This window comes from Schistocerca serialis, chromosome 5 (assembly GCF_023864345.2).
Source record: "Schistocerca serialis cubense isolate TAMUIC-IGC-003099 chromosome 5, iqSchSeri2.2, whole genome shotgun sequence".
Taxonomy (NCBI): Eukaryota; Metazoa; Arthropoda; class Insecta; order Orthoptera; family Acrididae; genus Schistocerca; species Schistocerca serialis.
This window is the reverse complement of record NC_064642.1, coordinates 240801053-240814797: the sequence shown is the minus strand read 5'-3', so window position 1 is coordinate 240814797 and position 13745 is coordinate 240801053. Positions and strand designations below refer to the sequence as shown.

Below are 13745 nucleotides of genomic sequence, written 5' to 3'. Positions count from 1 at the left end.
AACAACACATACACCCATGCCCGAGGGAGAACTCGAACCTCCGGCGGGAGGGTTCGTGCAATCCGTGACATGGCGCGACAACTCCAAGTGACTGCGCACTCGTGTGTGTGTGTGTGTGTGTGTGTGTGTGTGTGTGTGTATGTCGGGCGTATTACGAAGGCGTGCTGAAAAATGTGTGGGTGTGTGTGTTTTATCGACGGGCGTATTATGAAGGCGTGTTCAAAAATAATGCCTCTGAATTTTTTATGTAAAATCTCTTAACGCTTTCCGAATAAAACGAACATTATAAGCATTCTGCATCTTTATTCTTCATTTCTACATATTTGCCGGTCATTGCTGCTAGAACGCTCCGGTTTGTAGCGTGTAACATGTTATTGTGTAAGGTAACTATCTCGGTGCGCGAGAAACAGAGAGCTGTAATAGAGTTTCGAATTTGAAGAGTTCGTCCACACTTGGAGCTCCCTCTCCTTCAACATGGCAAAGCCGTACCACACACGAGCGCTGCGATATCTGTAACAATCCGACGCCTTGAGCTCAGTACCATCGATCATCCTCCGTACAGTTCCTATTTCACCCCATCCAATTTTCATCAGTTTCCAGAACTGAAGCCACTTTCTTTGGAAGAAATGTGTCGTCTTCAGGATGAGATTGTGCTGTGGCCGATCTGGACCATCCGACCACTGTGTCATCCTCAGCTGAGGATGCGGATAGGAGGAGCGTGTGGTCAGCACACCGCTCTCCCGGTCGTTATGATGGTTTTCTTTGACCGGAGTCGCTACTGTTAGGTCGAATAGTTCCTCAGTTGGGATCACGAAGCTGAGTGCACCCTGAAAAATGACAACAGCGCATGGTAGCCCGGATGGTCACCCATCTAAGTGCCGACCACGCCCGAAAGCGCTTAACTTTGGTGATCCGACGGGAACCGGTGTATCCACTGCGGCAAGGCCGTTGCCTCGGGGTGACAAATGTTCAAATGTGTGTGAAATCTTATGGACTGCTAAGGTGATCAGTCCCTAAGCTTACACACTACTTAACCTAAATTATCCTAAGGACAAACACACACACCCATGCCCGAGGGAGGACTCGAATCTCCGCCGGGACGAGCCGCACAGTCCATGACTGCAGCGCCGAAGACCGCTCGTCTAATCCCGCGCGGTCTCAGGGTGACATAACTGAGAAATATGTGTGTAGACATGAAGAACAAGCTTTCAGAACGATAATAATATTTGTTGTATTTAACAAGCCTTAAGATCTTTCACAAAAAAAGATGGGGACGTTACTCTTCACCACGTGCTCGAACGTTTTTCTTTCCTCCTCAATTGTTTTTTATCTATTCGACGGTAAGCGTTTGATGAAACGTTCAAATTTATACTGCAGATATGCGACACACAAGTCAAAATTTAATGAAGAATGTAGTAAAATATTCACATGGACTTCGTGGACCATCAAGTAAGACAGACACCAATAGGCATGCATCGAAGAATGACGATTGTGTGTGGGTAGCATGTTAGTTGAAATCCACCATTGTGGAATGGTGTGCTAATTTCCGTGTTGCTCAAAATTCGACACAAGACTCCGGTCGATCTGGGAGGCCAGCCTCATCGATGGCGACTGATACCAACTCAAGTGGGAAACACTTGGGCACTCCCCCTCTAGCCCTGATCTCTCCGCATGCGATTATCAAGGCTTCTGTCCATTAAGCCTAGTTTACACAACGACACTGGGTTGCGCCACTCGTTGGGTGGAATGAGTGGCACGCAAATGGTTTCAAGTTTGACTGTAGACACGGCGCCAACAGTATACACTTCAGTTTCGTCGTTTTGAGGGTCTCTGAGTCGTGTCTGAAATGATAGTTTTGGCAGCTGCACGTCGCACGAGTTGTGATGGAGCTAAATCTAATTGAGTGGAATCGCTGCATAAGAAATAAATAAGAAACGCGTTTCGGTTCGTGACTGGATGAAGAACACACGTCAGCTCGGTTGCTCAGCATCCTTGCTCAAATAATTTATAATGGAAGACCCAAGAAGTTCTTTCAGTTATGTTAGAATGTCACCAGAACTGTTCACGTTTCTTCTAGTTAGAGTTCATTATGCGATAAGCACTCCGTCTTCAGGCCACAAGTGGCCCATCGGGACCATCCGACCGCCGTATCATCCTCACTGAGGATGCGGATAGGAGAGGCGTGTGGTCGGCACACCGCTCTCCCAGTCGTTATGATGGTTTTCTGTGACCGGAGCCGCTACTATTCGGTCGAGTAGCTCCTCAATTGGCATCACGAGGCTGAGTGCAGCCCGAAAAATGGCGGTTGGATAGTCACCCATCCAAGTGCCGGCCACGCCCGACAGCGCTTAACTTCGGTGATATCACGGGAACCGGTGTATCCACTGTAGCAAGGCCGTTGCCCGTTATGCGATAAGAATAAAGATACTGTAATGCACGAAGCACTGTTGCCAGAACTGAAATTTCATATCATATTGCGTGCATTGCAATCGAGAACACTTGGCATGTTATAAGATGCAGTTTTAGTTGGTGATGACGCTTTTTCATTAACACCAATAATTATTAACATTAACAGTAATAATTATTAACATTAACAGCAATAATTATTCGAAGCAGGGTGCATTAAACAGAGAATGGTTTACAAACTACTCTCTTTAAGAGAGAACTGTACAGTGGCAATATTTCAAAATTCTAACATAATGTGAATGGGGATCACTTCTGCGACGTTTTAAATAGATGAATATTGAATAAAGAATGCAGCTTGTTGATTTGTGTAACCTTCCCTCCTGTCAACAATATTCCTTAACAAAGAGTCGGCCAACTCGAACGATGGGATTTTGGTCTTGTAGACGAGAGCATTGCCACAACTAGAATTACTCGCTTGTATTTCTCTTAATTCAGCTGTATATGTGCTCCTAACCCAATAAATTTTCCCTTGCAGCTCAGATTCTGTCAAACCATCTACACTCCTGGAAATTGAAATAAGAACACCGTGAATTCATTGTCCCAGGAAGGGGAAACTTTATTGACACATTCCTGGGGTCAGATACATCACATGATCACACTGACAGAACCACAGGCACATAGACACAGGCAACAGAGCATGCACAATGTCGGCACTAGTACAGTGTATATCCACCTTTCGCAGCAATGCAGGCTGCTATTCTCCCATGGAGACGATCGTAGAGATGCTGGATGTAGTCCTGTGGAACGGCTTGCCATGCCATTTCCACCTGGCGCCTCAGTTGGACCAGCGTTCGTGCTGGACATGCAGACCGCGTGAGACGACGCTTCATCCAGTCCCAAACATGCTCAATGGGGGACAGATCCGGAGATCTTGCTGGCCAGGGTAGTTGACTTACACCTTCTAGAGCACGTTGGGTGGCACGGGATACATGCGGACGTGCATTGTCCTGTTGGAACAGCAAGTTCCCTTGCCGGTCTAGGAATGGTAGAACGATGGGTTCGATGACGGTTTGGATGTACCGTGCACTATTCAGTGTCCCCTCGACGATCACCAGTGGTGTACGGCCAGTGTAGGAGATCGCTCCCCACACCATGATGCCGGGTGTTGGCCCTGTATGCCTCGGTCGTATGCAGTCCTGATTGTGGCGCTCACCTGCACGGCGCCAAACACGCATACGACCATCATTGGCACCAAGGCAGAAGCGACTCTCATCGCTGAAGACGACACGTCTCCATTCGTCCCTCCATTCACGCCTGTCGCGACACCACTGGAGGCGGGCTGCACGATGTTGGGGAGTGAGCGGAAGACGGCCTAACGGTGTGCGGGACCGTAGCCCAGCCTCATGGAGACGGTTGAGAATGGTCCTCGCCGATACCCCAGGAGCAACAGTGTCCCTAATTTGCTGGGAAGTGGCGGTGCGGTCCCCTACGGCACTGCGTAGGATCCTACGGTCTTGGCGTGCATCCGTGCGTCGCTGCGGTCCGGTCCCAGGTCGACGGGCACGTGCACCTTCCGCCGACCACTGGCGACAACATCGATGTACTGTGGAGACCTCACGCCCCACGTGTTGAGCAATTCGGCGGTACGTCCACCCGGCCTCCCGCATGCCCACTATACGCCCTCCCTCAAAGGCCGTAAACTGCACATTCGGTTCACGTCCACGCTGTCGCGGCATGCTACCAGTGTTAAAGACTGCGATGGAGCTCCGTATGCCACGGCAAACTGGCTGACACTGACGGCGGCGGTGCACAAATGCTGCGCAGCTAGCGCCATTCGACGGCCAACACCGCGGTTCCTGGTGTGTCCGCTGTGCCGTGCGTGTGATCATTGCTTGTACAGCCCTCTCGCAGTGTCCGGAGCAAGTATGGTGGGTCTGACACACCGGTGTCAATGTGTTCTTTTTTCCATTTCCAGGAGTGTATGTTCTGATCACACATGGCGGGCTCAAGAGCAGCAATATGTTGCTTATTTTTGTAATCGGCATCACTGAAATCCGACAAACACATATGCAAAGCATAGATATCCAAAAAGCGAACATTATTCTCCGTTCCCCACTTCATATTTCAGTTCGTCTGCACTCTACGAACACACACAACAACAAAACTAATGCAACTAGTGTCACCAAAGTTGGAACACGGCGAAAGTGTTTAGTTTCACCAACGAGTTGCGCAAACGCGCGGCGCGCATGCGCAGTGGACGGTAGCATAGTTGCCTGCAACCTAATGCCATCGTGTAAACTAGGCTTTAAAAAACGCCTGGAACGGTCGACGATTTCTGTCGGACAAGCATGTGCAGCTGACAGTTAACCTAAGGACTTCTTCACGCTGCAAGACTTGGGGTCTTAACTAACTGGTACCTTCAACGTGGTGTGTTGATGGGATGATTGCTGCTGTGCTCACGACGATTTTGTCTGTTTGGCATAGCGATTGTGGATTGTACGGCCTTCTAACGGAAACATTTTAATGGCCCCTTATATTGCTATGTTATAATTACACAATTAGTTGCGTAAGTGATCTTGACGACTACGTGTCAGGGGATGACATTAATATGGTACTTGCTGCCAAATCGGTAGTCATTTCACAAAGTAAAAACGTAACAGCAGACTAAAGCGAATAAAAAGTTTATTCTTGTATTGGTCGCTGTTTCAACCGATAAAAGTCGGGATTATAGGAACTGAAACTGGTGCGACCCGCTTTATCGTTGTACAATGAAAACTCATGCATGTGTTATGTGACAAATTTCTTTCTGAAGCTAAGTACAGCTTCTCGCTGCACCACCAGCAACTCTAAATCTATCATTTTCTTTGCCTGCATCAAAGCCTAGGCGATCTTCCGGATTCATGATCCGACTAATTAGTATTCCCAGATTTTTGCATGATCTGACAACTGAAGATGTGATTCATTAGAAATTTCGATAAAGGTTATTAGAGTCTATGTGTCGTGAAACGCAAAACTTTAGATTTATGAGTAACAATTAAAACACTCAAAAACCATTCAAATTGTCATATAAATTACAACAATTTAAAAAGTCAGAAATTGTGAGGTGTTTCCAAAAGCCACGTATCTGTGCGAAGGTAATTTAAGATGGGTAGAATTTTTAAGATATACCTGATTAAATGTGTTTTCCGGCCTCCAGCACGAGTGCAATCAATGCTGGACTCTGTTAAAGACAACCTCGGCCTGAGGAGACCAGGAATATATAAAATCCCGTGCCACTGTGGGAAGTCTTATATCGGCCAGACGTGTCGTACGCTTAAAGACAGATGCGACGAACATAAACGTCACACGAGGTTGGGTCAGCCAGAGAAATCTGCGGTTGCTGAACACTGCCTTGACACGGGACACGGAATGAACTATGAAGAAACCAAGATCCTTTCGTATGCTTCCACATACTGCGGCTCCATCGTGAAAGAGGAGGTCGAAATACGTATAAGCAATGATCAATAAACAGAGCCACGGGTTTACACCTGAGCAAAGCCTGGGAGCCAGCCTTGGCGGCACTAAGGAATCGTCAGCCGCAGATTAGCAACTGCACGCAGATGGGAAACCTTAGCGCAGATGCTTAAATCACGCGCCAACACCTAGAGCGCGCGAACGGGGTCCGTCGCTTCGGCGCGCTTCCGCAGACCGCGACCCGTTTCTCCAGCAGAGGGCTCTGGTATTCGACGCCGTCTACGATTGGTCTTCAATGACGTTATGCCCCCGCTGGCGCCTGCGCTGTTCTAGAAAGTCAACATACAAATTGGCGAGCTTCTCAGCGACGCGACAGTAGCACCTGAAGATGGCGGGCAGTTGTCTCGCTGAAATATTGTGCGGTTTTTACAATATTATCCGGCATAATTCCCGGGAACCTATCAAGCTAATTTATTCTCATCTACCAGTTTCAAGTCAGTATAAACGCATCTTTTGGTTTATATTTTCATAATGTAGATGGACAATTACGGAGTCGCGGTATTAGGTTTACGTAATCTCAACGGACAAAATATTGGTCAACTCCATAAAAGAGTGCTCTGGTGGCTCTGGAGCGCTGCAGACCGTATAGAACTGACAGTAGGCGGCCATGTGACACTCCACCGCTGGAGAGTGGTTCAGCACCATCAGAACAGTGGTCGAGAAAAGGTCCTGAGGGACAGGGATGAGTGACGAGTATCACTCCGAGTCAGTGGCAGTCAGTTTCAAACGCGTCAGTAATTCCTGGTACCTGTGAATGCCGGTCCATCCATTTAAGAACTGACATTTGGAAGGGAACTGCAGGCAGCGGACATTTGGATTCAGTTACCTCTGGAAAGTCCATTGTCCACAGCAGCAATATAAAGACACACGTCTTCAGTGGGTCCAACAACACAGAATAGGACATTGCTGACAGGTGGCGTGTGATGTGGTTTTGCAAATCGTAGTGTCGCCTCTTTGCAAATGATGCAAAAAGGGCATCGACAGCCGAATGAGGCGTTTAACTCTTAGTGAGTAGAGGGCGCAGGTCTCGCTGTGACCTCGTTCGAATACAACATTAGTTGCTGCTTGAGACAGTCACGTCGAAAAAAATATCTAGGCGTGACATTGAAAAGTGATACGTAATAGATTGGGTACGTCAGGCTGGTAGTACAGGAGGTGAAAGATCGATTTAGTTTTATTGGGAGGATTTTGGGGAAGAGTAACTCCTCTGTAGGGTGTTAAAAAGACTGTCCAATATATCAGGAGATAATTATATGCATCAAAACAAGAAAAAATAACTTAAATAACTTGTAACCACGGGTCCTCCAAAGTGTATATTCTGATAGACGACGACTTGTTTAGAGGAGGTGCTCAACTAAATGTCCATTCCTCTCAATGCTTGCCTCTGTCTTTCGATGTAACGACTCACACACTCTTCGAAATTGCTCTGGTTGGTTCTAAATGTGCTAAGATGCATGGAAAACACGACTATGTAGTATCTGCAAATAGTTTATTGGAGTGGCATAGATCAGTTGCTTTATTTGTCTCCATAACCAGAAGTCTGGTGGATTTAGGTCCGGGGAACGAGTAGGCCAAGATATGGGACCTCCCTAGCCAACACACTGGTTTTCAAGTGTCCTCATCAGGTGCCGACGTGCAGCGCAGAGAAAATGTGCTGGTGCGCCATTATGTATGAACATCTGTAGTCTGTCCTGACATGCCACATTCCCCAACAAGATAGGCAGTATGTTCCTCAGAAAGCAGTGTTAACGAGACCCGGTTAATCTATGTGGTAGCACGTATGGCCATAGGAATTTTTTATCGCCTACCCATTCACTGATTGAGAAACAATCCTGCCTGATGCCTCGTTTGTTGAACCCGTGGAGATTTCATCGGGCCACACATGCTGATTATGGACATTTACAATGCCATTTCTTGTAAATCATACCTAATCAGTAAACAAAATCTTGTAGGCAAATTGTGGATCTGCATCACAATGCCACAACAACCATTGGCGGAACTGCACTCTGGCAGAATGGTCTTGTGCCCTAAGGGCCTGGGAGTGGAGAACATGATACAACAACCGCTCATGAAGTACGGTCCAGACCAGAGGACGGATAACACCTTCAGCTGCTACTATTCGTCGCACACTGGTTCCAACTGCACCTAGAACTCGTTCCTCCATTTCAGTCAAGCGAAATGAACGAGGCCTTCCACTGCCTCATTTGTAGGGTGCTGCGGAACCTGTTTCTCCAAGACGCTAGAACAATCGACTGAACAGCTTAAAAGATGGTATCCTGCATACTGGAAATCGTCCAAAATGGCTCTGAGCACTACGGGACTTAACTTCTGAGGTCATCAGTCCCCTAGAACTTAGAACTACTTAAACCTAACTAACCTAAGGACATCACACACATCCATGCCAGAGGCAGGATTCGAACCTGCGACCGTAGCAGCCACGCGGTTCCGGACTGAAGTGCCTAGAACCGCACGGCCACCCTGGCCGGCGGAAATCGTTCAGTGGACAGGTTACGGGCTCTCAGACTAATTACATCTGCTGAACCATAGCAGTAAATCATGTCTGCCAATTCCCTTGCGAAATAAAAGGTTCCATTGCTGGGTTATGTCAGAGTATCTGCAAGAGAGAAAAAGTATTGTACCGCACCACAAATATCACAATAACATGTACATTAAAAGTGACCTGTAGGTAAGCCAAACAACACGGTACGCACTCAGAGTTAGGAGAAATATACGCGAACGTAAAATGCGAACGTAAACAGATGTAACAATACTACAGTCTGACCACAGCAAGTAAACGGAACCACTTACTGCAGACCACTGTGCCAACTATTGTTTACATCGATACTGCACGGCTATAGCCCAGCACGCTGTTGACCCTGTTATGACACGGAGCCCCAATACAAGAACAATACTTATATCCGCAAGTACAAGTTAGTGACGCCTTCCTACCTCGCAGTATTCCATGTCAGGGTTCGTAATTAACGTGTATTATCGGGTAGTCGTCGTAGTAGGACAAGTATCTATTGCTATGGATGACATCACAAGAGCACCTCTTATGAACGCATGTAAATATATCATACGTTATGTCGGAACATACGCTTTGTAGGACCCATGGTCATAAGACATCTTTGTCTTGTTTTGATGCATCCTACCAGCCCCTAAAATATTGGATAGTGAGAATTTTTTAATTAGTCGGCTTAGAGAACTCTACCGTGACCCACTCTTCAGTACAGTTCGAGAGTTTGCGATCCACGCCAGGCTGGATTAAAGGAAGAATCGCAGCAATTCATAGGTGTGCTGCTAGATTTGTTACCGATAGGTTCAGTCAGCACGCAAGCGTTACAGGGATGTTTCATGAACTCAAATGGGAATGCCTGGAGGAAAGACGAGGCTCTTTTCACGATTCACTGTTGCGGAAGTTTAGAGGTCGACTGCATATCGATTCTGCTATCGCCAACGTAAGGACCACGAAGATGCACAAAACTACGGCTCGTTTGGAAGCTTCTGAACAGGCATTTTTCCCTCACTATATTTGCGAGTGGAGCAGGAAATGAGCTGACTGGTAGTGGTGCGTGATACTGTAAAGCCTCTAAATGGACAGAAATTTCTCTATAAAATCTTTGCTTATGAATACTGCATTGGACGGTGATAATTATTAGATTGATGATAATTCCCAAACATGAATTTTAATTCTATGAAAATCAAAGGAAGGATGTGATTGATCTAGTATTAGTAAACTTTATAATGTCTTTGAAATATGGTAAAAAGCTAATGCCAACTATTGTTCTCTCCCTTTTGGCATCTTGAACTAAGGGTGCAAGCATCTGCTTTAATCCGCTAGTGTAATTTCAGTAGTTGAACAATAATTAATTCATATAATCACTTGTTTTATTTCAAGGAGTATGACACTACATCATATTGATAAACATTAACTAGAATCCCTTTGAAGTTCATCAGTATCTGGTAGCATTATTTTGACTAGAATATTAGGTGTGACAACAACGGCCACAGATCGAATCTTCTTAAAGTATAAATCTTGTTCAAAAAGTAACTTTACTTTATATGCAGCAGATAATAATCAGATCTTTTCTAAGTCAATGCTCATTCAGCACGGCAGATAAATTTTCCGCTCGTTGTCAATTACGTATTGATAACGATATATTTTATGCCCGGGCTGGCATAACTGGATAAAACTGTAGAGACTTCTCATTCTAATTTCCAATGAAAATAATCAGCTGAAGAATCATTTTAAATTTTAGCGTTTCTGTGTCTAACTGAAGCGAAATTACATACTTTGAACTTACGTAACAGGACTGCTAATTATAACATTATTGTCCTCCCATATCTTAAATATAAATTTAAACATTGCTGAAAGAAAGGTTTATTTCTCCATTCTTCTACTTACCGAAACGTTAAAAGTGGCGCCCGAACGCGTAGCACCCTTGAGATAGGTAATTTTGTGTAATTATGTATGTATAAAGTTTTATCCGGTCTTTGTACTAAAACTTGCTCCCAATTTTCATGCTCTTCGACTGTAACCACTACCGGAGAAAATATTCAGAGTATTGTTAAAAGAATAGAGAATAAGAAGCTGAGCAACTGACATAATTTTGACGGTTTGTAAGAGTTTGACTCAAACAGAAAATTTGTCGGGCTGCAACATCGCGGCACACCGTGAAGGTAAAAATAAACTTTATCCTCGTTTTTCTTTGGTATCGCATTTGCTGCTTTTGGCGTCAGGAGAATGTGTTAGAAAAATAATTTGTCAGTGCTTGTACTGTCTGTGTACAAAATTTTATTGTTTCAAAATATGTTTATTTTCCACAATATGGCGGAAATACTAAATTGCAGCAAGTGGTCAGAGATATTCTTTCTGTGTCCACCCAGAGAGTGTATTTCAGTTGTTGATTTTCGTGTCGATAGAGGGGTAAATGACTGTGAATTGGTTGACATACCAAACATGTAACCTGAAGTGATAAATATTTGTGTACTGGTGTTGTGTTTATGAATACGGTAAGGACGCGCAGGCAATTAATAGCAACGGTGTCTCAAGTGTTGAATGTTTGTCATCTTGAAGCAACAGATGGTGAATTCACCAGAGATAGAAACGAAAACATGAACACTACCGACAGCGATCACGTAGCAATAGCAAACACCGATCTCAGTTTTGGCTTACCTGAAGATACTTCGAAGGCCGAACAGGCTTCTCCTTTGGTAATAGTCATGGGAATGATGAGACAGGAGTTGGATCAGATAAGACAGCAGCTGTACCATCTCAGAAATAAAAATAAACAGCACTTGGATCATTTTAAAACTGAAGTCTCTGCACGTTTGGATTCTCAGTTGAACCAAATAAAAGATGAGGTAACCGAACTTGTAGCTAACCAGGTTACTGGACATCTACGTTCTGAACTTGTTCCAGTAACAGTCGCACAGAAAGGCAATTGTTATACACGGTTACATATGAAAACATATGAAAACCACAAGGTAACAGCTACCTGATGACTTTACCGAAAACCGAGAAAATAAATGAGCTATATCACTTTCAGGATCGTAAGAGATATTTCTCAAAATATAATGCGAGGCATCTCATCAGCGGAAATTAACAAGGAACAACAGACTATATCAACATAAACGACTTAAGCCTCAGAATTTGTCAGACTCACGGTCAGGGAAGATACAGTAGAAACTGATATCTGTAATTTCTAAGTTGCTTACCGTGAAGTTCCTGAAACAGAAAATTTTCAGAAGAGTGAGTACTATACAAACCGAACAACAATCAATGAAAACTAATATTCAGGAACGTAGCGACGTGCTAGAGAGGCTTGTTGCAACTGATGAACGAAAATTTAATCAATTCTTGACGCAGAAAGAAAAACAGTTCATGAGGTTGTTGCTTCAGAGGTAAAGCAAGCTGTATGCAATTCTGTTAATGACATACTCACAGAACAGACAGAAGCACAGCAGTCACGTAGAACCGATCTCAATCACATTAGGCAAACTCGAACAGATACTGGAATGGTCAGATAGAGTTAATATCAAACTCGGTAACTTACAAAAGGAATTATTCGGTGTTAGAGAAATAGGTCTGGATAGTCCCAATTTAGCAAATTTAAATGATCATGTGATACCAAGGGAGCGTTTTCCAGTGGGAACAGCAAACGATTACTATGTGGCCTCTGCTTTCTCTATATGTAGTATAGGGTTCAAGCCAACATTGTCTTCTTTGCTAAGGGAAGAAGTTCTTTTAAGAATCGACAATCACCGATTTTCATTCCTGAAAAGCGTAATCTGCATTCTGCAGTGTTCATATGATCGTTTAGGGGTATTTTACCAAATTCATTATCAGATCAACAAAAGATACACTACGTGGTAGGACTTATCCAAGGCGATGGGCCCTATGGGCAACTGAAACCATTGAATACTATCAAACATTTGAACAGTTTAGGCAAGCTTTTCTTGCTAAGTACTGGACGCAAGGTATTCAGCAGCTATTGTATCAACAGGTTTTCAACCCTGAGAGCTACATTAGCAAGAATGATAATTTACGGAAATATTTTGAGCAGTATTTGAACAAGATGAAGTATTCATGTGAACCGGTTTCTCAACGAGATGTATTGGGGCTACTAAAAAATAATTCTTCTTCTGCTATTAGGGGAAAGCTCATCAATGTACCCGTAACCAATGTGGAAAATGTTCTTTCTTTGCTTGATTTTCTTGATGGGTATTATAAAGATATCAGACCTGTTCACGATGGTGACTATACTAATGGCAGTGGTTAAGGTTTCAAAATGTTCCATGCCCACCACGTAACAGTCAAGATAGGTCATCTTTCCCCAGTGTGAACGGTGGTGGGTAGGTTTTTAATCCTGCGTGGGAAAATTCAGACCCCTCAATTTAATCTAAGGGTACCTAGGAAAAAACGTAAATCTCACATTAAATTTCAACCAGGATATCGCAACACTGTGTTCATGGTATAGCAGTAGTAACAACAGTGATTGCAGGTAAAAAGTTTGGTCTTCCTGGAGGAAATCCACCATGTAACAACAATAAGAGTAGAAATGTTCACTTGGTGCATAAGCCAGTGACGAGTAACAATTACAATCACCAATGGTGGCAACCTCTCAGAGCGCCTGTGAACGTAATTGAAGTGTATGAGCAGTCATGTCTTCATGTGAGAAATTCGACAAACTAAGGTTGGCAACGTCTTGCCCTAACATGTTGGCCGAGGAATGGAGCGAGGGCGAAATTTTTTATGAAGCTAATCTTCTGCGATATAATGAATACCGATATGAGACAAGAATAACTGGAAGGATATGATGACTGTGTAGACAAACGCAAAAGTGTTGTGCAAGGAAAAATCAATGCAGTGGTAGGCAATATCCCTACAGCTGTCGTTCTCGATACAGATGCAGCTATCAGTGTAATTTCCTAGAGCCTATCTGACCAAATAAATAATATTTATGAAGTCCCTAAGTATCATGTACGGAACTGTCAAGTAGTTGGTGCTTTTGGCAGCAGGTCACAACCTATAAAGTGGAAAGCCTGGATCAAAATAGAACTTGGAGTAATTGAATGCCCATTCCTTGTAGTAGACAAACTGATTACAGGCTTGATTTTCTTCGAGAAAGGGATGGAAAAATTGACCTTTCTTCAGATAAATGCTACTTTTTGGTTAAGGACCAAGAAATTGTAGCAGAACTATTATGTACTGAGGCTTTGCAAGGGGATTATTGTCAAGGTATGAAGACAATTTATAAAAACTGAAACGATATCACATGGGGATATAACTGGTGGCAGCTATGAGTTAGAGGACTTAAAAATGA

At 44.2% G+C, this 13745-nt stretch overlaps 1 pseudogene; it reads right to left on the bottom strand.

Moving 5' to 3' along the window:
• Positions 1 to 835: 835 nt before the first annotated feature.
• Positions 836 to 953, bottom strand: LOC126482771 (5S ribosomal RNA; annotated as a pseudogene).
• Between the last annotated feature and the right edge of the window lie 12792 nt (positions 954 to 13745).